Source organism: Scyliorhinus canicula, chromosome 25 (assembly GCF_902713615.1).
Source record: "Scyliorhinus canicula chromosome 25, sScyCan1.1, whole genome shotgun sequence".
In the NCBI taxonomy this organism is placed as follows: Eukaryota; Metazoa; Chordata; class Chondrichthyes; order Carcharhiniformes; family Scyliorhinidae; genus Scyliorhinus; species Scyliorhinus canicula.
Genome location: NC_052170.1, coordinates 2,871,989 through 2,899,248, shown reverse-complemented (window position 1 = coordinate 2,899,248; position 27,260 = coordinate 2,871,989). Strand labels below are relative to the sequence as shown.

General features: G+C 48.0%; 1 protein-coding gene across 4 annotated transcripts in view; it reads left to right on the top strand.

Moving 5' to 3' along the window:
* The window catches only part of tyk2 (tyrosine kinase 2), a 113,478-nt gene that overhangs the window by 11,735 nt on the left and 74,483 nt on the right, over window positions 1-27,260 (top strand). The window contains exon 1 of one of the 4 annotated variants that reach the window (XM_038784731.1): window positions 5,778-5,798. The exons of 2 other annotated variants lie outside the window; for them this stretch is intronic. The gene's annotated coding sequence lies outside the window, so the exon portion shown is untranslated. Of the gene's footprint in view, window positions 1-5,777; window positions 5,799-13,955; window positions 14,186-27,260 lie in introns of those variants that run through there. One more of the 4 variants, XM_038784729.1, reaches the window with a different exon arrangement.

The window sequence follows — 27,260 nt, the reverse complement described above, 5'->3', positions numbered from 1 at the left end:
CCCTTGGAAAGCGGTTGGGTCCTGACGGAGTCTCTGATTGTGCACTCAGATCCTGCGCTGACCAACTGGCGGGTGTGATCGCAGAAATCTTGAACCTACTCCGTTCCCAGGCTCCCACCTGCTTCAAGAAACCACCATCATAACAGTGCCAAAGAAGAACCAGCAACGTGCCTCAACGTCTACCATCTGGTATCCTCGACATGGATCATTATGAAGTGCTTTGAGAGATTGGTTATGAGACACATTTACTCCATACTCCCAGAATGACTTGATGCACTGCAATTCTCATACCGCCCCAACCAATCCAGAGCAGACGCTATCTCCCTGGCTCTACACTTATCCCTGGAGCATCTCGACAACAAGGACTCCTACGCCAGACTCCTATTCACTACAGCTCCACCTTCAACACCATAATCCCAGCTAATCATATCAAACTCCAAACCTAGGACCTGGCTCCTCCCTTTGCAACTGGATCCTCGACTTCCTGATCCATAGACCACAATCATAAGGATAAACAAAAACCTCCTCCACGATAGCCCTCAATATTGGGCCCCGCAAGGCTGCATACTTAGCTCCATACTGTGCTCCCTGTATACAGACATCACCTGATGAAGGAGCAGCACTTGGAAAGCTTGTGATTTAATAAACCTGTTGGACTTTAACTTCTTATTGTGCCCAATCCATCGCTGGCATCTCCATTTCCAGTTTAGCCAGGACCAATACCCCTCAAATTATCTGCACCTCAGGGGTCCTTCAAACCTAAACCATATTCCATTAGCTAGCTATCTGTAACAAATATATGCTTCTCAATCTATTAACAGAACACTTCACTTGCAAATCAATGATGACTTCACTTTTATGGCACATTAATCATTGCTCGAACAGTCATACTGTCTATATATATATATATTAACCCAGGTTTTAATAACATTACTGCAAAAATATAAAATCTCTTAATCACACTACAAAATCGTGCATCTGCAAGCAGCCATAGAGATAGAGTTTGTGCTTTTAAAATATTAACTTTTCTTCCTCAGTTTCAACCGTGCTTGATTCTTGAATGATATTAATGCTTGAAGGGGAACTTCCAGATGGCTTTCCCCGTGTCTGCTGCGGTTGACCTTCTAGGTGGTCACAGCTGTGTATTTGAAAGGTGCTGCCAAAGGAGTCCCTTCGTGAGTTTCTACAGTGTATCTTGTAGATCAGGGTGGGCAAACTTTTCCGTGCAAGGGCCGCATTCAGAAATTCACAATTCACAAAGGGCCGCATAGTATATTAAGTAAAATAATTACTTCACCCGGTTATGATTCTGGGCGCCTCATATAGACATAGAACAGTACAGTACAGAACAGGCCCTTCGGCCCTCGCGTTGTGCCGAGCAATGATCACCCTACTCAAGTCAACGTATCCAACCCTATACCAGTAAGTAACCCAACAGCCCCCCCCACCCATTAACCTTTAAAAAAAAATTAAAAAAAAAAAAAAAAAATTTAAAAAAAAATTTTTTTTTTTTTTTTTTAATGACTTGGTGGGCCGCAGAAATACCTTTGGCGGGCCGCATGCGGCCCGCGGGCCGTAGTTTGCCCACCCCTGTTGTAGATGGTACAAATGGCTGCTACTGTGTGTCAGTAATGGAGGAATAAATATTTGTGGAAGGGTGTCAAGCAAGCTGGCTGCTTTGTCCTGGATGGTATTGAGTTTCTTGAGTGTTGTTGGAGCTGCGCTCATCCAAGCAAGTGGAGAATATCCCTTACACCCCTGACTTGTACCTTGTAAATGGTGTAGATAGAGGCTTTGCAGAGTCAGGAGTGAGTTACTCGCCACAGGATTTCTAGTCTCTGACCTGCTTTTGTAGCCAAAGAATTTATAGCAGTATTTATATGGCTGGATCCAGTTCAGTTTCTAGTCAATGGTGACCCCCAGGATATTGTTGGGATGGATTCAGCGGCAGTAATGACATCTGTGAAATGTGGGGAATTCTTGGATAGATAATCTGTAGCCAGATGGGTGTGTGGAGTGACAGTCCCACACAATCACCCCACCTTCTGCAGAATATTTGGCGTGTACAAGATTGGGAAGTTTGTTGAAATTGGATACGAGCTCGTAACTAATCTATCTGTGATGCACTGAACCATTCTGCTGCTGCTTAACTTGTTTTACATTTGACTGTCTTATCACTTTCTGATCGTTTAGTTTTGTAAAACCACAGAATTTGAAGCCAGAGGGAGATTTGGAAATGTTCCTGAAAGGTTTTTAATTGAAGCTATTGATTTGCATAAGAGAGTTTGTTTGGCTGTACAGTTGATGGGGCAGTTGATGATTTGTGTTTAATTTATTCTGACCCAACAGTAGTCTCTGATCGGCTGATTTGATGGCCCAGGTTGTGAGGACCTAACATAAGAAATAGGAGCAGGAGTAGGCCATTCGGCCCATTGAGCCATTCAATAAGATCATGGCTGATCTTGGGCTTCACTTTGCATTTTCCTGCCCCACTCTCCGTCTCCCTTAATTCCCCGAGAAACCAAATATCTGCCTGTCCACAGCCTTAAATATTCAACAGTGAGCATCCCTCTGGGGTGCAGGATTCCAGAGATTCACAACCCTTCGAGTGAAGACATTTCTCCTCATCCCAGTCCTAAATACTGTGTTTGTGAACCTGCCTCCACTTCACCTGATGAAGGTGCAGTGCTCTGAATGGTAGTGATTCCAATAACCTGTTGGACTTTAACCTGGTGTTGTGAGACTTATTACTGTGTCCACCCCAGTCCAGTGCCACATCTTCACATCAGTCCTCAATGTTCAGCCCTTTTTCCTGAGCGTGTGTTCTAGATTTTGGGCAGGTAAACCTCTCTCTGTCAACCCTGTCAGGCCCCTTAATGATATTGAATCTTTCAAAGAGATCATCTCTCATTCTTCTAAACTCCAGTGAATATTGACCTACTTTACTGCGCCTCAACAGAGGGTAACCTGTCATCTCAAGCACCAATCTGGTGAACCGTCATTGCACCACCTCCGATGCTAGTATATCCTTCCTTAAATAGAAAGACCAAAATTGCACCCGGTATTCCCAGCAAAGTCTCACCAAAGCTCTGTACATTTGTAATCCAATCCCCTTTCATAAAGACCAATATGCCATTTAGAGAGCCAAGTTCCTCTCAACACCCAACATTTACAAGTTTCATGCCATTTCAGAAACATTGCTTTTTTAATTCTTTAACTTTCAGTGTCTACCTAACTACCTGTAGCCCAAAATTTCCTCCTCCTGCCCGGCTGTCTGTGGGTTAACCCTCGAGCAGTTCAACTTCTTGGGAAGCCATGTTAATCAACTGTGACTCATCATTCTCAGCATCTCCATTGTTCACCACCAGCAATCACCTCGTTACTCTTCCATTCATTTGACACACGGTCGTATTTTTACTCCTGTCCTTTCTTCGAACTGTTTGTCATTCTGCCCAATATGTACCCGATTATCAGCCTCCCCGGAGGGTGGCTTTGTTGAGCTGGCTAGCCTTTCACCTTCATGTTCAAAGCTGACTGTCCGATTGGTGATCCTTCTCTTCCATCTTCCACCTCTCTCACCTCACCACAACTTGAATTGTTTTGTTTATTTATAAATACTCAGCTCCAACATGCCATTCTTCCACACCCTCCACCGGTGGTCTTAGGCTTGCTGCTATGTTTAAATGGCCACGCCGCCTGTTGCCACTCTGATTCCAACGCCTCAAAACTCTGTCCCCCTCCTCCCGCCCTTCCGTCCTCCCCCTCCCTCCGTCCCCCCGCCCCTCCTGCCCCCCCTCCCCTCCGTCTCCCCCCTCCCCCTCCGTCCCCCCCTCTCCTCCTCCCCCCCCCTCCCCTCCCTCCCCCCCTCCCCCCCCCCCCCCCTCCCCCCTCCCCTCCCTCCCCCCCCCCCCCCTCCCCCTCCCCCCTCCCCCCTCCCCCCTCCCCTCCCTCCCCTCCCTCCCCCCCCCTCCCTCCCTCCCCCTCTCCCCTCCCCTCCCTCCCCTCTCCCCCTCCCTTCCCCTCCCCGTCCCTTCCCCCTCTCCCCGTCTCTCCCCCTCCCCCGTCCCCCCCCTCTCCCCGTCTCTCCCCCTCTCCCCGTCTCTCCCCCTCTCCCCGTCTCTCCCCCTCCCCGTCCCCTCCCTCTCCCCGTCTCTCCCCCTCTCCCCGTCTCTCCCCCTCTCTCCCGTCTCTCCCCCCTCTCCCTCCCTCCCCCCTCTCCCCCCCTCCCTCCCCCTCTCCCCGTCCCTCCCCTCTCCCCCCTCCCTCCCCTCTCCCCGTCCCTTCCCCCTCTCCCCGTCCCTTCCCCCCTCCCCTCCCTCCTCCCCCTCTCCCCTCCCTCCCCCTCTCCCCGTCCCTTCCCCCCTCCCCCCGTCCTCCCCCTCTCCCCGCCCTTCCCCCCCTCTCCCCGTCCCTTCCCCTCTCCCCGTCCCTTCCCCCCTCCCCCCCTTCCCCCTCTCCCCGTCCCTTCCCCCTCTCCCCGTCCCTTCCCCCCTCTCCCCGTCCCTTCCCCCTCTCCCCCTCCCTCCCCCTCTCCCCGTCCTTCCCCTCTCCCCGTCCCTTCCCCCTCTCCCCGTCCCTTCCCCTCTCCCCCCCCGTCCCTCCCCCTCTCCCTCCCTTCCCCTCCCCCGTCCCTTCCCCTCTCCCCGTCCCTTCCCCTCGCCCCTCCCTTCCCCCTCTCCCCGTCCCTTCCCCCTCTCCCCTCCTTCCCCTCTCCCCTCCCTTCCCCCTCCTCCCCGTCCTTTCCCCCCTCTCCCCGTCCTTTCCCCCTCTCCCCGTCCTTCCCCTCTCCCCGTCCTTTCTCCCTCTCCCCGTCCCTTCCCCCTCTCCCCGTCCCTTCCCCCTCTCCCGGTCCCTTCCCTCCCCTCTCCCCGTCCCTTCCCCCTCTCCCCGTCCCTTCCCCCTCTCCCCGTCCCTTCCCCCTCTCCCCGTCCCTTCCCCCTCCCCCCTCCCCTTCCCCGCTCCCCTTCCCCCCTCCCCTTCCCCCCTCCCCCGTCCCTCCCCCCGTCCCTCCCCCTCCCCCCGCCCCTCCCCCCTCCCCCGTCCCTCCCCCCCTCTCCCCGTTCCTACCCCCCTCTCCCCGTCCCTTTCCCCTCTCCCTTCCACTGTCTTTTAATTTGAACCCTGATATTGCTGAATGGTGATGTCTCTTTGATTCACTTGAATCACAATAGTGTCTGATACATGGGACCATGACTATTTCACCTTAGCCTCTCCCTGAAAATCCCCCACATTAGAAACAGCTGAAGAATGTGGCTGCAGCTGATTTTATCCAGTTCCTGCGGAGTATTTGATTGGAAGTGCCTTGGCCAGAGCACCAGTGATCTCTGTAGGCTGTCACTCCAGTGTTGACTTTATTTTTGCAGTTTATCTGTGTTACATAAAGGCCCAGCTAACTGGCTGGGTCCTGCTCTCTGAACTTTAATACACCAAATGCAGAATGGCAGCAAATGGGAGCAGAGCAGGCTTAAACTGAGAATGTTACTGAACAGACTGAGGGAGGAGCTGGCAGTGTGTTGGTGAAAGACTCGGCAGTGGCCAAGTCCGACATTGCAGAGCAGTCACCAACAAAGCAAAGAAAAGGCTGACCTATAAATGCCAAGTCAGTCATTCAGCTCCTCCTGCAATCCGAGCCCAATCTAATACTGCATTCACTTCTGGGCACAGCATGAGAGGAACATCAAAGCAATGGAAATGCTGTCACGGGAGGTCACAAGGCCGTCCCAGGCCTTAAGGAGACTGAATGAGTAAACCCTGGGCCTTCATCCTTGAAAGGGCACCACCCTGTGTCGGAATATCAGGTATTAATTGAAATGCAGCAGAATAATCAACAGCAGGATTTCCATGTTGGTCAAAGGCTCAGAGGTGCAGCCTTGTAACAGGCAAGTTGTCAGAGATGTCAGGGAGCACAGTGTTCCAGTGACCTGTTGCTGTGTAAAAGTCATGATGTGGAGCTGCCGGCGTTGGACTGTGGTGGGCACAGTAAGAAGTATTACAGCAGCAGGCTAATGTCCAATAGGTTTGTTTCAAATCAATGCTTTTGTGTAAAAAGATGAGAAGACTTCGAACAAACTGCGGTGAGGTTACAGTACCTCACTTGGGAATATTGGGAATAGTTACAGTACCTGACTAGGGAATATTGGGAATGGTTACAGTACCTGACTCGGGAATACAGGGAGTTGTACAGTATCTGTTTAGGGAACATGGGGAATGGTTACAGTACCTGTTTTGGGAATACAGGGAGTTGTACAGTAACTTTAGGGAATACTGGGAATGGTTACAGTACCTGTTTCGGGAATACAGGGAGTATTACAGTAACTTTAGGGAATACTGGGAATGGCTACAGTACCTGTTTCGGGAAACGGAGTTGTACAATTTCTGTTTAGGAACAGTGGTTACACTACCTGTTTAGAGAATATGGGGAGTGGTTACAGTACCTGTTTAGAGAATATGGGAAGTTGTTACAGTACCTGTTTGGAGAATATGGGGAGTGGTTACAGTATCTGTTTAGGGAATATGGGGAGTTGTTACAGTATCTGTTTAGAGAATATGGGGAGTGGTTACAGTACCTGTTTAGAGAATATGGGGAGTGGTTACAGTACCTGTTTAGGGAACATGGGGAGTGGTTACAGTATCTGTTTAGAGAATATGGGGAGTGGTTACAGTACCTGTTTAGGGAATATGGGGAGTTGTTACAGTATCTGTTTAGAGAATATGGGGAGTGGTTACAGTACCTGTTTAGAGAATATGGGGAGTGGTTACAGTACCTGTTTAGGGAACATGGGGAGTGGTTACAGTACCTGTTTAGGGAACATGGGGAGTGGTTACAGTATCTGTTTAGAGAATATGGGGAGTGGGGTTACAGTACCTGTTTAGAGAATGTGGGGAGTGGTTACAATACCTGTTTGGAGAATATGGGGAGTGGTTACAGTACCTGTTTAGAGAATATGGAAGTGGTTACAGTACCTGTTTAGGGAATATGGGGAGTGGTTACAGTATCTGTTTAGGGAATATGGGGAGTTGTTACAGTATCTGTTTAGAGAATATGGGGAGTGGTTACAGTACCTGTTTAGAGAATATGGGGAGTGGTTACAGTACCTGTTTAGGGAACATGGGGAGTGGTTACAGTATCTGTTTAGAGAATATGGGGAGTGGGGTTACAGTACCTGTTTAGAGAATGTGGGGAGTGGTTACAATACCTGTTTGGAGAATATGGGGAGTGGTTACAGTACCTGTTTAGAGAATATGGAAGTGGTTACAGTACCTGTTTAGGGAATATGGGGAGTGGTTACAGTACCTGTTCAGGGAATATGGGGAGTGGTTACAGTACCTGTTTAGGGAATATGGGGAGTTGTTACAGTACCTGTTTAGAGAATATGGGGAGTGGGAGTGGTTACAGTACCTGTTTAGGGAATATGGGGAGTGGTTACAGTAACTGTTTAGGGAACATGGGGAGTGGTTACAGTACCTGTTTAGGGAATATGGAGTGGTTACAGTACCTGTTTAGAGAATATGGGGAGTGGTTACAGTACCTGTTTAGGGAATATGGGGAGTGGTTACAGTAACTGTTTAGGGAATACAGGGAGTGGTTACAGTACCTGTTCAGGGAATACCTGGTGGTTTCAGTACCTGTTTAGGAATAAGGGGTGTGGTTACAGTAGCTGTTTAGGAAATAGGTGGTCACAGTCCCTGTTTAAGGAATAGGAGATGGTTATAGTACCTCTTTCGGTAATACATGGTGTAGTTACAGTACCTCTTTAGAGAATGTAAGGAGTGGTTACAGTACCTGTTTAGATAATACGAGATGGTTACAGTACCTGCTTCGGGAATACGAGATGGTTACAGTACCTGCTTAGGGAATACGAGATGGTTACAATAGCTGTCTCTGGAATACAAGGTGGTTACGTTAGCTGTTTGGTTGGTAATAAGGGAAGGTTACAGTATTGTTTAATTGGGAATAAGGGGTATTCTAGTACCTGCTAGTTTGGAATACAGTGCGGTTACAGTACCTGTTTAGTTGGGAATACAGTGTGATTACAGTCGTTTAGTTGGGAATATAGAGTGGTTACAGTACCTGCTTGGTTGGGAATACAGTGTGGTTATAGTTCCTGTTGATTGGGAATACAGTGTGGTTACAGTACCTGTTGGGAATAGTATGGGTGCAGTACCTGTCCGGGGCAGCACTGTAGCATTGTGGATAGCACAATCGCTTCACAGCTCCAGGATCCCAGGTTCGATTCCGGCTTGGGTCACTGTCTGTGCGGAGTCTGCACATCCTCCCTGTGTGTGCGTGGGTTTCCTCCGGGTGCTCCGGTTTCCTCCCACAGTCCAAAGATGTGCAGGTTAGATGGATTGGCCATGATAAATTGCCCTTAGTGTCCAAAATTGCCCCTAGTGTTGGGTGGGGTTACTGGGTTATGGGGATAGGGTGGAGTTGTTGACCCTTGGGTAGGGTGCTCTTTCCAAGAGCGGTGCAGACTTGATGGCTGAATGGCCTCCTGCACTGTAAATTCTATGATTCTATGAATACAGTATGGTTACAGTACCTGTTGGGAATAGTGTGGTTGCAGTACCTGTTAGGAATACAGTCTGGTTACAGTACCTGTTTAGTTGGGAATCCAGGGCAAGGCTTTAAGATCTGTCCTAACAATGATGTGGAGATGCCGGCGTTGGACGGGAGAGCACAGTAAGAAGTCTTCCAACATCAGGTGAGACCTGATGAGGGAGCTGTGCTCCGAAAGCTAGTGATTCCAAATAAACCTGTTGGACTTTAACCTGGTGATGTGAGACTTCTTACTGTGTCCAACAATGTTATCTGGGTATACTTTTAATTCAGAAACGGGGAAAAGGTTGATTGCCCCACAATAAGCCATTGTACCAAGACTGAGGGCAATACAGAAAAAGGTGTTAATTTGCACTAATTTTCAGGCTTTGAAAGGTGAAGGCTTCACCATTTTGATGAGCTGGGGGAGAGTTTGAGATGGTCCGTTATGATGTTGCTCTCTGGCCTGTTTCACAGGCACAAGCAATCTTCATTTCAGACAAAGTAGGAGGAAGTTGGAGACGAGCATTGAACAAACATGCCCTAATTGTGTGCAAGAGTTTGATGTGTCGATGGGTGAATGGAGATCCTCGACCTCGGGCTGTGCTGCATTTTCCGTTCAGCACCAAAACGTGCGTTTGTGGTAAAATTGCTCACTTGTAATGAGCTCAGCTCGCCGCAGAACTGCTGACGTTCCTGCACACAGCATTTCAGATTTGTCAGAAATAACTCTGGTAGTTGGTAGGAACCGTGGACTCCCTGACTCAGAACCAGACAAGGTTTCCACAATGACAATGGTTTAGAGGTACAATCAGGTGTGGGAATGAAGCAGGCAGACTGAAATAGCCACCTTTGTTTCCTTTGAACTAATCCCACTCCGGACATTGGTTGGAGTGCTGCAATTCACCAGAGTAACTCTGGGATAGGGAGGTGAATTGCTCCTGATTGCCACTCCTGTGTAAGATTGTTGGGCAAGTTTGAACTTTTAATACAAAAATTAAAATGTTTATTAGAACAAGGAAAGTGAACTATATTACATGAGAAAACAAGGTTGTAAAGATCTCAATCCAAACGCAAGGAGACAATTCAAATTCCCACTGTTCCTTTACCCCAGCAATATCCTTGCAGAGACACTAACCAGTGAAGAGTTGCCATGAGCTTGACACCCAGGCTTGGGATTGGCACAGTTGCAAACGGTTTTCCTCTGGTGAATTCCTGGAGCATTTACTTCATGCTTCTCGCGCAGCTTGTATAGATACCCCAAAAGAGCACTTCAACTTCAGAGTAAACAAATGGATTCCCTAAACCCAGTCTTCCAGGGCACCTCCACTAAACTGGAAATTTTACTGAGTCCGATTATCCAAGTAACTGTTGTCCCACTTGGGTGGCACGGTGGTGCAGTGGTTAGCACTGCAGCCTACGGCGCTGAGGACTGGGTTCGATCCCAGCCCTGGGTCACTGTCCGTGTGGAGTTTGCACATTCTCCCCGTGTCTGCGTGGGTCTCACCCCCACAACCCAAAGATGTGCAGGATAGGTGGATTGGCCATGCTAAATTGCCCCTTAAATTGGAAAAAAATAATTGGGTGCTCTAAATTTTTTTAAAAACTACTGCGTCACTGTGCTGCCAGCTTTCAACCCCTTTTAACCCATCTCTTTACCATCCGGGCTGAAGGACCTGATTAAAAATGCATAGATGCAAACAAACCCAGAAAGCCTGAAACCTTTTGAGTCACAGCTCCATCCAGGCACCAAGGATCTTAAACCAAAACCTAAATGAAATTGGGGCACTTTTTTTCTATCCTAACGCACAAATATATAAATAAATTCAATTTAAAATTCTACCTTCATAACAAAAGTTGAAATCTAAATCTATTCAACTCAAGCCTGCTCTGAATTAAAAGCAAAATACTGCGGATGCTGGAAATCTGAAATAAAAACAGGAAATGCTGGATAAACTCAGCAGCTCTGGCAGCGTCTGTGGAGAGGGAAACAGTGAACGTTTCGGGTGACACCCCAGAGCTCCAGGATTGTTTGCTTTATATGGACTGTGCACATTCATCCTTTACTCTTTGTGTAGTTACTCTTCCTGTGGTCTCCTGACTTCAGGAGGGGTATTCTTACACTGGAAGCAATTCAGAGAAGGTTCACTAGGCTGATTCCTGTAGGGTAAAGGGGGGTGTCTAATGATGAACGGTTGAGCAGGTTGGAGTTCAACGGAATGAGCAATTGTTGTTCAAATATTTAAGACATTAAGGGGACTGGACGGGTTAGATGCTGGGAGGATGTTTCCCCCCTTGTGGGGGAACCTAAAACTAGGGGGCACGTTTAAAGAAAGAAGGGATCTCTAATTCAAGCCTGAGATGGGGAGGAATTTATTTTTCCAATTAAGGGGTAATTTAGCATGGCCAATCCATCTACCCTGCACATCTTTGGGTTGTGGGGGTGAGACCCATGCAGCCATGGGGCGAATGTGCAAACTCCACACGGACAGTGACCCAGGGCTGGGATTGAACCCGGCGCCGTGGGCAGCAGTGCTAACAAACTGCGCCACCGTGCTGCCCCCATGAGGAGGAATTTCTTCTGGTGTTATCGATCTTTGGAATCCTCTGGAGAGAAATGGGGCTGCATTGAATATATTCCAGGATGAGTATGGTGGAGATTTGATTGACAAGCAGGTTATTGTGGGCAGGCAGGGAAGGGCAGTCAGAGTTAGATCAGCCATGATCTTAAAAATGGCAGATTGGGCTCAATCAGCCAAATGGCCTATTATGTCTATTTCTTCTGGTCTTGACTTGTTTTTATTTACTACTTCGGGTCTCCACAGTTAACCTGTGCTCCTCTGACACTGGGTTGTGGGACAGTGATCAAGTTGCAGGCTTCCCGAGTTTCCCAAGTTGACTGAGTTGACGATATTTATCTTTCTGGCTAGAGAAATCAACCATCAAATCTTTAACACCTCTTCCTCCCTTTCATATCACTCAGTCCTGCTGTGGTGGTGTTTCTAGGGTATTCGTGAAATATTAATGTGAATGTGTCAACTTGATGTTGCTGTCCTGGAGGTGGTTTTCTAACATTCAGCACTTTGCCTGTAGATTTAATGAGTCCAAATTTGTTCCGAAATTTGAATGGTAAATTTGGATCGTGATTCCGGCTGTGCTGGTGTTACTGGCACGGGGTTGGTGCTGAGAGCTATCTGAGGTGATGAAATACAGTTATCGCGTAAACATGAACTTAAGGGAGGTGCTTTTGTATAATATTTTGTTCGTAAGCCATTTAATCAATATATAAAAAGTTGTGCACAGGAAGTGCACTTCCTGTCCACAAACCAATCTTCCTTTGTCACAATAATTCAAATTCTGCTTTTAGTCTTGCAGTTTTGTTACACCAGCAATGGCAATGTAGCTGGTCACGCAGCTGACTGCAGTGGAATTGTTTCTCTGAAAGATCTCTCTCTCCTTTTCTCTCTCTCTCTCTCTCTCTCTCTCTCTCTCTCTCTCTCTCTCTCTCTCTCTCTCTCTCTCTCTCTCTCTCATCCATTGCGTACATAACAAAGCAACTTGTATTACTCAATCCCACGGCAATGTACTCAGGTTATATTAACATATAATTTCCTGACCTTTACAGGCCTTCTTATTGGCCAGTATTGAGTCTTGCACAGACTGTGACCATGTTGCACATCATACCTATGCCAGCCAGCTCTTTGAAAGAAGCTATTTGAACAGCCCACTGCCCCCGCTTTTTCCACAAAGCTCTGCAAATATTTCCGTTTTAAATATTTATCCAATTACTTTTGAAAGTTACCATTGAATCCGCCACCTTCCAGGCAATGCGTTCCTGATCCTGCCTCCTCGACTGTGCGAGAAAAAAAAAAATCTCCCCTCTTAATAATCTTTATTAGTGTCACAGGTAGGCTTGCATTAACACTGCGATGAAGTTACTGTGAAAATCCCCTAGTCGCCACATTCAGGCGCCTGTTCGGGCACACAGAGGGAGAATTCAGAATGTCCAATTCACCTAACAGCACGTCTTTCGGGACTTGTGGGAGGAAATCGGAGCACCCGGAGGAAACCCACGCAGACATGGGGATAACGTGCAGAGTCCGCACAGACAGTGACCCAAGCCGGGAATCGAACCCAGGTCCCTGGAGCTGTGAAACAACAGTGCTAACCACTGTGCTACCGTGCTGTTTATTTTTCTTTCCCATTTACAGTAACAGAATTGAGAATGTTTTAAATGTTGCTCTTTGTTCTGGCTATTCTTTCTTTGGCAACACATAATTTCTGAATTAAGACCATCTCTGACTTTTTTAAAGCGATTATTTTGTATCTGTCAGTTGCTAATGATCTGACTGGTCTGTGAGAGCCTTAGATTGTCCAGTTTTAAACAGCATCACTTTTGTTTTGGAATTTTGATATTTGGCAGACGGGACTGAAAGTGTTTCAGAAAGCGCCCCTCTGGAAGTCAAGCTACTGCTGTTTGCCAATAGGGCCCTGGTGATGCACTTAAAGACAAGTGCAAGCATCGAGTAGCCCAGTGCTCCGCAGCAATGTGATTGCCTGAACACCATTAGAGCAAGCTGCCAGATCAACTTTTGATGGGAGAGGGCAGAATGGTGGCCCAGTAGTTAGCACTCCAGCATTGAGGACCCGGGTTCGACCCCAGCCCCAACTCACAATCCTTTATGGAGTTTGCACTTCCTCCTCGTGTCTGCGTGGATTTCACCCCACACAACCCAAAGATGTGCAGAGTAGGTGGATTGGCCACGCTAAATTGCCCCTTAATTGGAAAACAAATAATTGTGTACTCTAAATTTTAAAAAAAACTTTTGACGGGAGAAGCTGAGTACGAGCAGGCAGTCTGTTTGTACTTTATGTCTGAGTCAGGCTTGTTGACGGGCATCTATAACCTTTGTTAGCCCTGGGGTGGAATGTGTTTACATCTTGCAGCAGCAAACTTGTGTTGAAGATTTGACTTGCAAATGTTCAATCTCCACACAAAGGAGCCACTGTGTCAGCAGTGGAAAGAGGAAATGTGGGAAAATTCACCTGGAAAAGAATAGGGGAAAGCTTCAGATGTGGACCATTTGTCAGAACCTGGAAATTGAGATAGATTGGATTCCTGTAAGAGAAATGTATCAGAGGTGAAGTATTTCTGTGCACCGTCTCCCTTTTTCCTCATTTTAGAATTCCATCTGTTTTTTAGACCCCAGCCTGGCATTGGTTTAGGCTTCTGACAGTGCAATGAATTACAACGAGTATTTCTTTATAGCAGCTCAGTGAAAGCAATTTGCAACTGTCCCTGAACCCCGCTGGACTGGTTGGTTCAGCTCTTGTCAGTTCCCTTTAGCTGTATTGGATTCAGATTTCTGTCAATGCAGCAATCACCGAGGGAGGATTAGGGGGCGGGGGAAGAGAGTGTTGTTTCGGCAGAGATTATCACAGTGTGAGAGACTGTGACACAGTGCTTCTTTCGGTGCCGAAGGAGCTGAGAAGCAATCTGTTCCTTTTTCATCGAAGGTTCTGCAAGATGATGTAATATTTCTGCAAGACCTCAGGGTGAGGATCGGATAAATAACATATTCCCCATTACGTGACAACACAGAGTACTGAAAGCAGTGCAGTACTGTCTGCATTGAGGCAGATCAGGTAAAGGATATCTTCTTTTGAGTAAATGGAGCTTTTCCGGGCTGGTGGGTGGGTTGGGTCGGGAGCAGAGGTGGTGATGGAGACAGGGTGGGACAATTGGCAGGGTATCTGTGCTGTTGGGTAATACTCAAACGTGAAGATCTGAAAGACAGATGGAGGGGAAACCAGTTTGTCTTGTTCTCTGAAACCCATCTATTTTTTCTCTGGGAGACAGACGTTGCTGCATTAGTTGCCTATCCCTGGTTGCCCTGAGGTGGCGTAAAAACAAAAATGCTGGAAACACTCAGCAGCTCAGACAGTCTCTGCGGCGAGAAGCCGTTTTAGTGTTCCAGGTTGATCACCTTTTTTGCTTTTGCCGTGAGGTGATGACTGGCCTTGCACTGGGCGCCTTCAGGATTTGTGAATTCCGCCGTGGAAATCACAAGGATTTTGCCCAGTGAAGTTGAAAAATGGCCAACAATATTTGTCCAAGGTTTGACAATGGTGTCCCATGAGAGAGCTGCTCTTGTCCTTATCAGTGCTGGAGGCTGGGAAACGTTCACCTGAGGAAGGAGCAGTGCTCCGAAAGCTAGTGTTTGAAACAAACATGTTGGACTTTAACCTGGTGTAAGAGTTCTTACTGTGCTCACCCCAGTCCAACGCCGGCATCTCCACATCATTGCAATACCGTAACATAGAATTTTACAGTGCTGGAGGAGGCCATTCGGCCCATTGAGTCTGCACCAGCCCCTGGAAATTCCGAGCGCCCTACCCAAGTCCACACCTCCACCCTATCCCCGTAACCCAGTAAGGTTGGATTGCTTATGTGTTACATTGTTTTGTAGAGCAGAGAGTGATGACTGATGTACAGCAGGGGATATCTTCTGATAGTTTTGGATCCTGTTCAGGAATTTGCAGTGCTGTTGTGGAGATGCAGGGTGGAGGATACTGCTGGACATCAGCAGCAGCAGCAGAAAACCATCAGGCTTCCTGGAGAGCTGCTTGTGTGTGAATGTGAGGGTCCCAGTATTGGAGACAATGCATGCTGTCACTCAGGGTCGCAACTGGATAGCCCACAACTGATATCCTCCCTGCTCTACATTCAAAGACCCCTGCAAATTGTCTTTTTAACCGGCAGAGGGTCCTCTCTCTCTTTGATGGAAAGTTTACAATTGTAATCCAATCCCCCCAGTTCGGACCCTCCCTGGTTTGCTGGTGAAATAAGTACGATGGGGAACCTGTGCGATCTGCCATTGCTCAGAGCTTTGATGGAGAATTCACATTGGCTCTGGTTCCAGAGAATTCTAAATTTCTCAGCCAACCTACAGTTCTTTACAGAAAATTCTTTACTGCTTTTTAAATCTCTTTCCGCCCTAGTGTGGTTATATGTGTCACCCTCCAACCCATTGAGTCCGTTCACTGCATTAGAGCGTTTTGGAAAGTCACAGACACTAACTCTGCAGTCCGCTCGTTTAGAATGTAAGCCATCAAGGGCAGCGCAGTGGTTAGCACTGCAGTCTCACTGCGCCGAGGCCCCAGGTTCGATTGTGGCTCTGGGTCACTGTCCGTGTGGGGTTTGCACATTCTCCCCGTGTTTGCATGGGTTTCACCCCCACAACCCAAAGATGTGCAAAGTAGGTGGATAGGCCACGCTAAATTGCCCTTAATTGGAAAAAAGGAATTGGGTACTCTTCTTCTCAGCCTTCTCTGTTTTATAGAGTTGTAGATTTTTTTACTTTGTGTTTTTATATTTCTGGATAGTTTAATCTCATTGTGCAGTGACAGTCAGAGAACAGGCAGACTGTTTGTGAACCAGCCATGAGGAAATATGTTGGGATTTTCCATTTCCAGAATTATTTCCCTTCTGACCTTTGCTGCCTGTCTTCCTGCATTGGGGAGTCTGGCCAGCCAGTTTGGTGAGGTATTGGTGTTCCTGTGCACTGTGCCATTCTGGTCTACTTGTAACCAATTCTTAACCACCACCTTCCGTGTGTGACTGAGGAAGTGGGCAAGCAATCCATTGTCAAGCCTTTGTGGCTTCACACTGAGCAAACTCTTTAACTTGTTTGATTTCTTTCCTGACTGATGCCTGGAGAGAAATTGACTGGCTCCCATAGATTACCGTACAACCCATTGTCACATTAACAGGTTGTGTGACAGTCATTAATAACTTGTCAGGGTTCCCTCCTATTTTAGTCAGTGTTGCAGTGACGTATAAACCATCGAGGTTATACAACAGGAAGAGCCTGATCACTTGACCTTTTAACTGTTTCCATTGAGTTTTGTGACAGAACCGTATTTATTGATTTTTCTGAAGCAGTTTCAGTTGAGGAGAAGGCCCGTGTCGCATTGTATGCGAGATTTCTGAACCGTCGTGACTTGGGGCAGATGGGTCAGTGCCTCGGAGTTGGTTCGCCGGCCAACACTGTCAGCCACTTGGGCAAGATTACCAGAAGGCAGCCCATGCTGTTGAAGTAAGCTCAAACAGGTACTCTACCCTCGTGGGGGACGTGAAGGCAGTGGGTAACTGGGACAAGATTTGCTAATGAAGAAAAAGAGAATAGATACTTGTACAACATGGTCAGGATTTGAATTGGGAGAGAATTGGATAGCTGCCCTTGGCTTACCAGCTGCGTCTCCAGTTGAGCACAATTAAACTCTCCGGGTGCACACCCGGTCTGTGTGGTGGGAAATTTGTCCATGTGTTCAAATCGATGACCGGCTTTGCAGTTAAATTCTGCAGAAGGGATCAGTGGCTTGGCTGCCTGTTGAAGTGATGATTACGTCAGAACGGTTTTATTCCATCTCCTCACCTTGGTGCATGATTGAGTGGACATTGTCAACCCATTGCTGCCACCACTGAGTCAAAATAGTTCTCCTGCTACCGAGGCCAGTCCTGATCCTGAACAGAGCTAGCCGGAATGATGAGATAGTAATGGTGGGGTGTAGGACTCTTGGTTGATTCTCTTTCTTGACCTCTCCCATGCCTAGTTGAAGGGCACGTGAGCTGGAGTGTATTCAGGACAGTTTCCTCGAACAATATGTTGTGGATCCAACCACGGATTGGGCGGTTTTGAATATGGTAATGTGTGATGAGGCAGGTTTAATAAACAACCTGAGTAGAGGATGCAGGTGAACATGGCAGAATTTAGCATTCAATCTGAGAGTGAGAAATGTGGGTCAGAAACAACTGTGCTCCACTTAAATACTGGTAATTATGCGATTGAGAGCAGAGTTGGCTGGATGGACTGGGAAAGCAGTTTGGCAGGAAAGACGGATCAGCAATGGCAGGCATTTCTGAAAATTGTTCATGACGCACAGCACAGATACATCCAAGTGAGGAAGAAGGATTCTAGGAAGGGGATAAATCCCCTGGTTAAGCAAGGAAGTGAAAGTAGTATTAAACTGAAAGAAAAAACATATAATGTGGCAAAGATTAGTGGTAAACCAGAGGATTGGGAGAATGTTAGAAACCAACAGAATTTGGGCAAAAGAAAATCAAGATGGAGAAGATAAACTATGTAGAATCATAGAATTCTTACAGTGCAGAAGGAGGCCATTTGGCCCATCTAGTCTACATTAGCCCCTGCTCCAATAGAGCACCCTACCTCAGCCCAATCCCCTGCCCTATCCCTGTAACGCCACCTAACCTTTGGACACCAAGGGGCAATTTATCAGGGCCAATCCACCTAATCTGCACGTCTTTGGATTGTGAGAGGAAACCAGAGCACCCGGAGGAAACCCACACAGTCACCCGAGGTCAGAATTGAAGCTGGGACCCTGGCACTGTAAGGCAGCAGTGCTAACCACTGTGGCGCCGTGTGAGGGTTAACTAGCAAGTAATCTAAAAATGGACAGCAAGAGCTTCTTGAAATACATAAAAAAAGAAGAGAGGCCAAAGTGAATGTAGGCGCCTCAGGGAATGACACTGGGGAAATAATAATGGGAAACCAGGAAATGGCAGAGGAGTTAAATAAATACTTTGCATCAGTCTTCGCAGTGGAATATACTAATAACATTCCAAAAATATTAAATAATCATGGGGCAGAAAGGAGAAGGAAATAAATGCAATAACAATCGCTGGGGAAAGGTACTCGGGAAACTAATGGGGCTAAAGGCTGATCACTCAACCAGAGCTGACGGGTTTCATCTCAGGTTATTAAAGGAAGTAGCTGCAGTGATAGTAGATACATGGTAGTAATCTTCATAGAATCCTTAAATTCTCTAAAAGTTCCACGGGATTGGAAAACTGCCAATTTAACTCATTTTTATTCAAAAAGGAGAGAGACAAAAAAAAACAGTAACTCTCAGCCAGATAGCTTAATATCTGTCACTGGGAAAATGTTTGAGCCCATTATAAACGATGGAATAGTGAGCAGCATGTGGCGCAGTGGTTAGCACTTTGACTGCGGCGCTGAGGACCCGGGTTCCAATCCCGGCCCTGGGTCACTGTCCGTGTGGTGTTTGCACATTCTCCCCATGTCTGCGTGGGTTTCACCCCCACAACCCAAAGATGTGCAGGGTAGATGGATTTGCCATGCTAAAATTGCCCCTTAATTGCAAAAAAATAATTGGCTACTCTAAATTAAAAATAAATAAATAAATAAAGGATGGAATAGCAGAGCATTTAAAAATGCATCATATAATCGCGCGGAGTCAACATGGTTTCGTGAAGGGGAAATAATGTCTGACAAATTTATTTGAATACTTTGAGGTGGTAATGAGCAGGATAGTTAAAGGGGGACCAGTAGATGTAATATACTTGGATATCCAAAAAGCATTCAATAAGGTACCACACAAAAGGCTACTTAATAAGATAAGAGCCCATGATGTTGGGGATAGTATATTAGCATAGAGAGAGGATTGGCTAACTAATAGAAGACTACGTTGGAATAAAAGGTGCATTTTCAGGATGCAACTTGTAACTAAGTGCCACAGAGATCAGTGCTGGGGCCACAATTATTTCTAACATATATTAATGACTGGGATGAGGGAAAAGTGAATGTAGTATTGCCAGGTTTGCAGATGACTCAAAAATAGGTGGGAGGGAAAGTGGTGAGGATGACACACAGAGTACAGAGGGATTATAGATAAATTAGGTGAGTGGGCAAAAACTTGGCGGATGGATTATAATGTCGGGAAATGGGAAGTTATGTACTTTGGTAGGAAGAATAAAGGAGCTGAATATTATTTAAATGGAGAAAGACTGCAGGAGGCTGTAGCAGAGAGGATTTTGGGTCCTTGTGCATAAATCACAAAAAGCTACCATGCTAGTTCAGCAGGTAATAGGGAAATGGAATCTTGGCCTTTATTTCAAAGGAAGTGGAGTACATAAATAGCCAAGTCTTACTGAAATTATGCACACCGCTAATTGGACCACACCTGGAACAAAACAGTTTTGGTCCCCTTATCGAACAAAAGATCTTGGGAAGTCCCTCAGGGTGAAGGATGATTTGCTTCCACTCCGGAGAGGTGCGTTCTGTGGTGGCTGGATTGCCAAAGCCTGATTCAGCAGATTCTGCCACAGGTTTGGCAGGTGGTGTTTGATAATTTGGGTGGGTGGGATGCTCTGGATTCTGTGCTCTCTTTCCACTGTTTACGCTTGGCCTTTGCGTGCTCCACCCTGCGACGCTCGAGGTGATTGGTGTCTTTGCAGATGCTTCTCCAGTTTGTACGTTCTAAGGCGAGCGATTCCCACGTGTCGATGGGAATGTTGTATTTATTTAAGGAGGCTTTCACTGTGTCCTTGTAGTGTTTCCTCTGCTGGCCATTGCAGCGCTTGGAGAAGAGCACTTGATTCAGTAGTCTTGTGTCAGGCGTGTGGAGAATGTGGCCTGCCCATCGCAGTGGAGTTGAAGTATAGGAGGCGATCCACATTGTCCAGGGGCTCACTGTGGATCCTGATGAGTTGAAGGACAGTTTTGTGTGACAGGAGCGGGTTGGTAAAGAATCTTTGTTTTCCGGATGTTCAGTCTGAGGCCCATTCTCTCATACACCTCAGTGAATGCATCAATGCCGCTTTGTAGCTTAGCCTCTGAATGTGCGCAGACAAAGGCGTTGTCTGCACACTGCAGTTTGATGACAGAAGTTGAGGTGGTCTTGGTTCTGGCCTGGAGGTGTCGGCGGTTGAACAGTTTCCGCCTGTCCAGTAGCTTCAGGGTGACGGGGTGGCGTGTTCCTGTGAAGAAGATGGAGAAGAGCATTGGTGCGATGACGCAGCCCTGTTTGACCCCAGTTCGCACACGTATTGGGTCTGTGGTGGTTCAGTTGGTGAGGATCACGGCTTGCATGTCCCATGGAGCAGGCAGAGAATAGTGATAAATTTCTGCGGGCAGCCGAATTTGAGGAGGATGTTCCACAGTCCCTCATGGCTGACAGAGTCGAAGGCCTTTCTGTGATCGAAGAAGGCCGTGTACAGAGGTTGATGCTGCTCCCGGTACTTTTCCTGGATTTGTCGCACGCTGAAGATCATGCCCATTGAGCCTCTTGATGGGCGGACGCCGCACTGAAACTCAGGAAGGAGCTCTTCAGCCACTGGGAGGATGCGGTTGAGGAGTATTCCCGCGATAACCTTTCCTTTGGCGGAGAGTCGGGAAATCCGTCTGTAATTTTCGCAGTCGGACCTGTCTCCTTTCTTGAAGATGGTTGCAATTGAGGTGTCTCTGAGATCACCCGAGATCCCTTCCTTCCAGGCAAGGGTGGTGAGGTTGTGGATTCTTCTCATGCTATGATGGTGGTGCGACTTTCAGAGAGTGCCTCTCTGCTTCATTTTAATACTTCTGCTGAGGTTCCATCTGGGCCAGAGGCAGTGTTGTTTTTTTAGCTGTCGGTGGCCTTTATGATCGCACGGCGAGCTGGGGGTGTGCTGAGATGGTGGCAGGTTCCGTATTGTGAGATGATGTCGAAGGCACTTGTGTCGAAGGCGGTGCCTTGGCTGAGGAGGTCCTCAAAGTGCTCTCGACAGCAGAGTTGAGTGCCTCTTTGTTTTTGAGTGCCTCTCCGTTTTTGGGTGTCAGTGGCGTGGGTCACTGGTTACTTGGACCGTAGATGGTTTTAATTGTGCTGAAGAAGCTGAGCACGTCATGGTTGTCAGCGAATTGCTGAGTCTGCTAACCACCACGTTCTTTAGGTTGCGAGTTCTTTGTTGCACCTCGACCGCCAGGTGCCTGTCGGCTTGTTTCATCTCACTCGAGTTTTGATGGAGCTGCCAGTTCAGGAGTGCCTTGCGTTTGGGGTCAAGCTATCCTGGGATCTCTTAATCGCTCTTGTCGAACCAGTCTTGGTGTTTCCTGGCCGAGAGCCCAAACATTTCCCCGTAGTTGCTGGCTATGGTGGCTTTTAAGGTGGACCAGGTGCTGTGGACTTTCTGCGGCTCTGGCTGGTTGGTTGTCACCAGGTTAGCTGTGAGGCACTGACTGAGTAGCTCGTTCTTCTCGGGGTCTTTGAGTCCAACATCACTGAATTTCCTGCTGCAGGTTTTTCTGCCTCTGCCGGTTTGGGGCCAGGGTGATAGAGATGGTGGAGCAGATTAGTCGGTCAGTGGTCAGTCTAGCAGTCATTGGTTTCCTTGTTTGGATGATGATATAGTCTATTCGATGCCAGTGCTTGGAGTGGAGGTCTTGCCATGAGGTCATCTACTTGTTCCCCTGGCGGAACAGTGCTTTCGTGATGACCAGGTCATACTAAACATTTTGTGAGGAGGAAGACTCCGTTGGCATTTATTTTCCTCACACCTTCCCTGTCTAACACGCCTTTCCAAAGGTCTATGTCCCTCCCAACTTTAGCATTAAAGTTGCCGAGGAGAATCAGCTGGTCTCCCTTTGCGACCAAACAAAGTGTTTGGTCGTGGCTGGAATAGATTACCTCTTTTGTCTCATCTGTTGCATCTCGGGTTGGGGCGCAGGCAGTGGCAGCTTCTGGGGCAGGGTGAGCCCTAGGGTGATGAGACGTTCTTTGAGATATCCGGCCAATTTGTTTTTAGGTGAAGCCAACCCCATAGAGATGCCATTTTTCTGCTTTTCCTTTCCAGAAGAAGGTGCATCGCCACCTTATTCTTTAAGCTGCCCGTTTTCCTTCCAGTCCTGTCTCACTCAGGGCAGCGATGTCAATGTTGTGGCGCCCCGGAGTTCCCGGACTATGATGGTGGTGCGACGTTCAGGTCTGTTGCTATTGGAGTTGTCCATGAAGGTCCTGACGCACCAGGTCCTGAAATTCATCTGAGTGGGTGGGGTGAGGTTGGGGTGGAAGACGCCTGTGCGTGGATTCTTTTAACATGGGGTGCTCGTTGCACACCAGCCACCACATGGTCCCAGCGGAGCGGGGTCTTGGGCCAGTGACAGGAAATCCGAGACGACAGGAAACTAGGCTTTGCTGTAGCAGGGGGACTAATACACACACTCATCGTTCTCCAATCATCTGTCTGCCTCTCAGCGACGTCATATTTACAGGGCGACGTCAAGAGTGAAAGATATCCTGGCATCGGAGGAAGTTCACGAGGTTGATCCTGGCTGTGAGAGGTTGTGTAGGTTGGGGTTCATTGGAGTTTAGAAGAATGAGAGGCGATCTTATTGAGACATAACAGATTCTCAGGGGGCGTGACAGGTTATATGCTGAGAGGATTTTTCCTCTTGTTTTTTTGCAATTTAAAATATCCAATTCTTTTTTTCCCCTCCCAATTGAGGGGCAATTTAGCGTGGCCAATCCACCTGCCCTGCACATCTTTGGGTTGCGCGGGTGAGACCCACGCGCACACGGGGGAGAATGTGCAAACTTCACACGGACAGTGACCCAAGGTCGGGATCGAACCCAGGCCCTCAGCGCCCTGAGGCAGCAGTGCTAGCCACTGTGCCACTGTGCAGTATTGCCTTCAGTCCCTCCTGGGACCTCGGCGCCGTGAGGCAGCAGGGCTAACCCACTGCGCCACCGTGTTGCCCTAGGTTAAGATATTTCTGATCTGTTTAGTGCTATTTGGCGACTAACCATGTGAGAGAGAAGTGTTTTTAAAGGTTTGCAGTACAGTATCAGAATTGCATCATTGTACTGCATTGATATGGATCTGGGATGATGCTATAATGACCTAATTGCCATTGATATGATGCTGCAGAGATACAAACAACGTCTGCTGACTGTGTAAACACATTTTACCCCAATGAAAGCTGTTCATGGTAGGTGGAATTAAATGATAGTGTCAAGGACCCGAATAACCAGTTGACAGAGAAATTGAAGGTGATTGGAAGATGAGGTATTTTTGTCATCCATCAACCCCATCTCATCCTAGAATTGTGCTGGAGATGTCATTGTGTTCTTAATGTGACTTCCAGAATGTTACATGAGCAATAATTAGACACCAGTGAGTCTTACCTCGGTGGTAGGGAAACTATTGGAGAAAATTCAGAAGGAGAGAATTAATCTCCCCTTGGAGAAGCAAGGTTTGAACAGGGATAGAGAGCATGGCTTTGTCAGCGGGAGGTCATAACGCATGAATTTGGTTAAATTGGCGGCCAATACCTCACCCATTTTTTGCCCAACACCCGCCTCATAAATTCGACATCATCCCAATTTGGGGCATAAACGTTCACCACTGGCATCCCCTCCAATTTCCCGCTCACCATCACAAACCTTCCCACGCTCCCCGAATCTGCTATGACAGCCCCACCTCAAACACTTATTTGTTAGCACCAACACCCCCCCCCCCCCCCCCCCCCCCCCCCGCACCTTCATATCTAACCCTGAATGGAAGACTTGCCCTACCCACCCCTTACTCAGCCTAATCTGGTCCCGGATCTTCAAATGCGTTTCCTGTAAAAATGCCACATCTGCGTTTAAACACCTAAGGAGCGTGAACACGCGGGGCCGCTTCACTGCCCCTTTCAGCCCTCTCGCGTTCCTTGTGAAAAGCCTGGTCAGGGGGCACCCCACCTACCTCCCCTGTCGATCAACCATAGCCCTTCTTGGGCCAGGCTAGGATGTCCACCATCAGCAATTCATTCCATTGCACATTGCCACCCCATCCAACACTCTCATCCCCCTTTCACTAACTACCTGCTCAGCCCCCACTGCTCTCCCGTGAAATAGCTCGACAAGGAAGTCTGGCATCTCCCGCCCTTGGCATCAAACATCCCCCCCACTCCCCCAACCGCTCGCACAGTTCCACAGTGCAAACAGCCATAACAATAAGAAAGAAGGTGCACACGGCCTCCATGGTCCTCCAGCACCCCACCAAAGAATTCCGCAAATGAGAAAAAGAAAAACATCTCCCCTAACCATCACCTTAAAAGAAACAGAACAATAAGGCAAAATAGGTCATGGAGAACCAGCATTTCCTCACGCCTCTAAAGTTCAATGTCCCTCCTCTCCTGCCAGTTGATTGTGCCTCAAAAACCCCATTGTCTCCTCCGGTGTTCCGAAACAATACTTGTGGCCGCTGTGGATTACCCAGAAGCGGGCCGGGTACAGCATCCTGAACTTCATCCCCTTCTTTTTTTTTCCAATTAAAGGGCAATTTAGCGTGGCCAATCCCCTACCCTGCACACCTTTGGGTTGTGGGGTAAGACCCACGCAAACATGGGGAGAATGTGCAAACTCCACACGGACAGTGAACCAGAGCCGGGATTGAACCCGGGCCCTCAGTGCCGCAAGGCGGCAATGCTAACCACTGTGCCACTGTGCCGCCCACTTCACCCACTTCTGAAAGGGTGCAGCCTTGACACGATTGAATACTGCTCTCTTGTCCAATTCTGCACCCAGGTCCTGGTATACCCAGAGCTCATTACCCTCCCAGATACATCTCCTCATCTGCCTTGCCCTCCGCAAGATCTTTCCTTTTTCCAAGAACCGATGTAGCCTCACTACCATTGTCCTTAGCGGCTCATTCACCTGTGGCCTCCTCATAAGCACCTAATGCGCCCTATCAACCACCAGGGGCGGTCATAGGCCGCCTCCACCATCAGCCTCTGCAGCATCTTGGCTACATTTGAGCCAGCGTTCACTCCCTCGATGCCCTCCGGAAACCCCACGGTTCTTAAACTTTGCCTTCGGGACCGATTCTCCAAATCCTCCACTTTCTCCTGGAGCTGCTTCTGGGTCTCTCTCAGCATCCCAACTTCGTTCGCCAATGAGTAAGCTGCTCCTTGTGCCCCCACCGCCTCCTCCACCTTCTGGATCCTCTGGGTCTCCAGCCTCAGCTCTACCTGGTCAATCCCCACTTTCAGTGGGTCTACCACCTTGGCCAGGTCCTCCTGAGCCTCCCTCCTCTGCAAACTGAACCTCGTGTTCAGAAAGTTCACCAACTGCTCCATCGACCATTGGGCTGGTAGGGCCGAGCCTGTACCCTCCGCCATTTTTTCCCGAGTCACACAAAGAGTTTCTTGCTCTTGCACCTCCATTCTTCTAAGCCCACTTCTGGTCCACAAGTCCATCCACCGACCTCACCAATGGAGTATAACTTTCCTCCACTGCCTCTGCATCTTTTCTTCCAAAACATCCACATGGCAACCGGAGAAAAGGACTGAAAAAAACCGCCTCGAGCAGGAACTGCCAAATGTGCGACCACTTGCACCATGGCCGCCACCAGAAGTCCCCAGTTGATGTATTTCATACAGATTTCAGCAAAGCCGTTGTCAAGGTGTCACATGGGAGACTGATAAAGAAGGTAAAAGCACATGGGATCCAGGGTAACATGGCAAGTTGGTTCCAAAACTGGCTTATTGATAGAGGGTGGTGGTAGAAGGCTATTTGTCTGACTGGAGGCCGGTGTACAATGGCATACCACAGGGATCAGAGCTACTTCCCTGAGAGTGTCGTAAGTACGTTTGCAAATGGCACGAAGATTGGCAGGGTGATTAATAGTGAGGAAGAAGGTCTTGGGTTGCAGAAAGATAAAGATGGGTTGGTCAGATGGACAGATCAGTGGCAGATGGAATTTAATCCTGATAAGTGAGAGGTGATGCACTTTGGAAGGAGTAACAAGTCGAGAGAGTATTCAATGAATGACAGGACACGGACGCTCTGAGGAACAGAGGGATCTTGGGGCTTGTGTCCGCAGATCCTTGAAGGTGGCAGAACAGGTTAATAGGGTAGTGAAAATGCATATGGGACATTTGCCTTTATCAGTTGTGACATCGATTATGAGAGTGGGAGGTTATGTTGGAGCTGTACAAAACTTGGGTTAGGTCACAGCTGGAGCACTGTGTTCTGTTCTGGTCACCTCACTATAGGAAGGATGTGATTGCACTGGAGAGGGTGCAGAGGAGATTCACCAGGATGTTGCCTGGGCTGGAGCATGTGAGCTATGAAGAGAGGCTGGATAGGCTCGGGTTGTTTTCTTTGGAGCAGATAAGGCTGAGGGGGGACCTGATTGAGGTGTGTAAGATTATGAAGGGGATGGACAGGGTGGATAGGAAGCAGTTGGTCCCCTTAGTTGAAGGGTCAACAATGAAGGGTCTTAATTTGAAGGTGAGGGGCAGGAGGTTTAGAGGGGTCTGAGGAAGCCATTTTTCACCCAGAGGGTGGTGCACAGTCTAGGAGGGTAGTAGAGCTGGGAAACCTCACAACCTTTATAAAGCATGTGGATGAGCATTGAAATGTCCTAATATTTGAGGCTATGGACCTCGTGATGGAAAGTTGGATTTGTGTTGTTTTGTTGGTCCAAACCCGATGCAGTACTGCATGACTGTAGCTTGATTTGTGGTTGCAGCTTATGCAATGGTTGTGAGATGGTGTTGTCTGTAACTTGTTTACTTGACTCTGCAGGCCACTGATACAATCCAAGTAGAAAAAGGTCCCTTTTATATTCTGGCTATGGAACTGAGATTTTAAGATGTTTGGCACCGTGCTCTTTCCAAGAGCCGGTGCAGACTCGATGGACATCTCTTCAAACTCACACCAGAGTGATGGCGCGAAGGCTTTGCCTTCTGGTTAGAAATGTCCAATGTGAAATGAGTTTCATTTGAGGATTCTGTGGGTACAGGCTCAAAGTGCAGAACTTCCCCAAATCAGCAGCGTGGGAATGAAGAATGTTGGTGGCGGCAAGTCAACAGAGCTTCAATCTGGATTTCCTCTGTTCCCCTTTACCTGGATGGACTTGACCTCAAATGGA